At 41.7% G+C, this 2,822-nt stretch overlaps 1 pseudogene; it reads left to right on the top strand.

Annotated features, from left to right (window-relative positions):
- Positions 1-967: 967 nt before the first annotated feature.
- Positions 968-2,195, top strand: LOC119522443 (annotated as a pseudogene).
- The last annotated feature ends 627 nt before the right edge of the window (positions 2,196-2,822 follow it).

Genomic DNA, 2,822 nt, shown 5'->3' with positions numbered 1-2,822 from the left:
GGGTATTGAGTTTCTGTTTGGGGTGATAGGAAAGTTCTAGTAATAGAAGGTGGTGAAGGTAATACAGCATTGTGAATGTGATTAATCCCACCGAATGGCATGTTTGGGAATGGGTATTATATAACAGACAAGTGTTTAGTCCTTTGTTAAATGTGATAATGGCTTTAAGGTTAGTTATGAAAATGTCCATATTTTTAAGAGATGCATACTGAAGTATTTAGGGGGGTGAAATAATATTATGTCTTGTGTTTGCTTTAAAATGATTCAGGGGAGAGAGGGAGGAAGAGAGAAACAAGAGGAGAGAGAGAAAGAGAGGGGGAGGGAGGGAAGGAGAGAAAGGAATGTAGCAAAATCTAAATACTACATAATCTGAATGATGAGTATATGGGGGTTATTGTAATATACTCTGCTTTGGCATATGTCTGAAACTGTGTATTAAATTCAACAGCATTCTAGAAGAGAAGGTCATAAAGTAAACTTGAACAAATTGAAATATATAGCATGTTCCATTAATAGGAAGACTCACCATCAAAACAATATCACTAAGTAAATTTATAATTTTTTACCTATCCAAACAAATATACCAACATTCTTTTCCTGGAATAGAACAAGCTTATAAAAAATAAGTAAACAATTGCAAGGAAAATTCTGAGAAAGAAGAGCAATATGGTGGGAAGCAGCCTTACTTGGTATTAAAACATATTTTAAAGTGTCAAAAACTAAAACAGGGTGGTATTCATGCATGAATGGAAGATAATAAAAATCCAAAAATAGACCAATTGGCATATGGCAACTTAGTATATTATAAAGGCTGCTTCTCAAATAAATAAGACAGAAATGAATGTTCTAATTAATAATATTTGGACAACTGGGAAGCCATTTGGTAATAAAATTAAATTGGATACATACCTTATGTCATATATCAGGATAAACTCTAAATAGATCAAAGATTCAATTATTTTAGAAAATGAAAGTAAACTTTGAAGTGAGGAGGATCTTTCTAACTGTTACTCAAGATCCAGAAGCCTCGGAAGAGTCTGAAAAGTTCACCCAAACTGTTGTCGATGGCGGAAAGAAAATGTCAGAGTTCAAGGCCAAAGGCTACTTAGCTCTGGAGATCATGTACAGTCTTCAGGCCACAAATATGCTTCTTTGCAAGGGATGCAGGAGGTCCTGCAGAGAAAGGCGCTTCTTGCATTTCAGAGGGCCCAGAGCCTATCACCAAGCAGCTTTCTACCTAGCTCTGCAGCTTGCCATCTCCAGACAGATTCCAGAGGCTCTGGGGTATGTCCACCAATCTCTTCAACTTCAAAGCAATAATGTCAACTTGCTGCACCTCCTTGCCCTCTTATTGTCAGCACAAAAACATTGCCATGATGCTCTGAATATCATTGACATGACCCTGAGTGAACATCCAGAAAATTTTATTCTACAGTTTTCCAAAGTGAGTTTAGAATCACTCTGCTGGGGGCCCTCCTCACTTATAAGCATATGTTACAAATACAAAAATTCTGCTACAACTGAACAATTTTCAGTGATTCTGGATGTGGTAGCAGCCTCTTAGATAGAACCATTGCTGACAGATGACGGCTTAATACAATTACTTTGCCAGACTTCAGTGACCCTGAGACAAGCTCTGTCTGTGCCACATCAGTAGCAGCCTCAAGAATTGAGCAGGCACTGTCAGAAGTGGACTCATCTCTGCTGAGCAATGCCCCAAAGCAGAGCCCACTACACCCCTGGATGATGCTGGCACAAATCTGGCTCCAGGCAGTTGAGGTCTATATTGGCATTGAGAAGCCTGCAGAAGCCACAGCTTGTACCCAAGAAGCTGTCAACCTCTTCCCAAAGTCCCATGTCCTATACACGTGAAGCCAGCTGCTGAGCTTCAAGGAAACATCAATAAGGCCTTGGGATAGTATGATGAAGCCTTATCCATCAGCCCCACCCATGTGAAGAGTGTTCAGCAACTGGCTCTGATCCTTCACCAGCTGGGCTGCTATAGTCTGATGGAGAAGAGCCTCCAGGATGCTGTCCAGGTGAACCTGACAGCACACAAGGAGTGGAACAGGCTAAGTGAGGTCCTACAAGTGCAGGACAATCACACGGTGGTCACTGAGTGCTTCATGACAGCCTTGGAGCCAGAGGGTAGCAGCCCAGCCATGCCTTTCACCATCACTCCCTCTGTGCTCTAATAAGGCACCTGCCAGCCTCTCCACTCAGGCCTGGGAGGGCCCTGCCTGGGACACAAAGGACCACCCAGCAGGCCTGAGGGATTGAGCCTGCATAGCCCTGAGGCCATGGATGAATGTTTGATGACCACGAAAAACTAACTAAACCAACCCTGAATCATTGCTCTTTCCATGTGCATTTTTGTTGTTTTGCCAGCCCAATGATAGTTTTTTAAACAACTGACATTGTTCAAAAGGGAAAATGTGCCATATTTTGTTAATTGACATCTGAGTTTTAAGTAAAATAATTATGGAATTGATCAAATGTAGAAAAATAAATTTGAAGTTAAAATTCAATGGCAGAGATTAGAGAAGATGGTGGCATAGGGAGGTGTGGAATTTAGTCAGTCTCCTAGAGAAACTAGTAAATAGCTAGGAACAACTAGAAAATAGTTTGTAACAATTGATGGGGAGACATCCATGACCAGACAACATGGTACACCAGTCAGGAATGGGTGGAACAGCTGAGATCGCAGCATAGAACTGTGAGTAAAGCTCCCCAAACTGCAGTGCTGGTGTCGCTCCTCGACTGGCATGGCAGGCTGAGTTGCAAAACTTCCCTGTGGGAGAAAGAAGCAGAACCTGCAGGGA

This window comes from Choloepus didactylus, chromosome X (assembly GCF_015220235.1).
Source record: "Choloepus didactylus isolate mChoDid1 chromosome X, mChoDid1.pri, whole genome shotgun sequence".
Lineage (NCBI taxonomy): Eukaryota > Metazoa > Chordata > Mammalia > Pilosa > Megalonychidae > Choloepus > Choloepus didactylus.
Note: the sequence above shows the minus strand (reverse complement) of the source record. Positions and strands in the feature narration are given on the sequence as shown.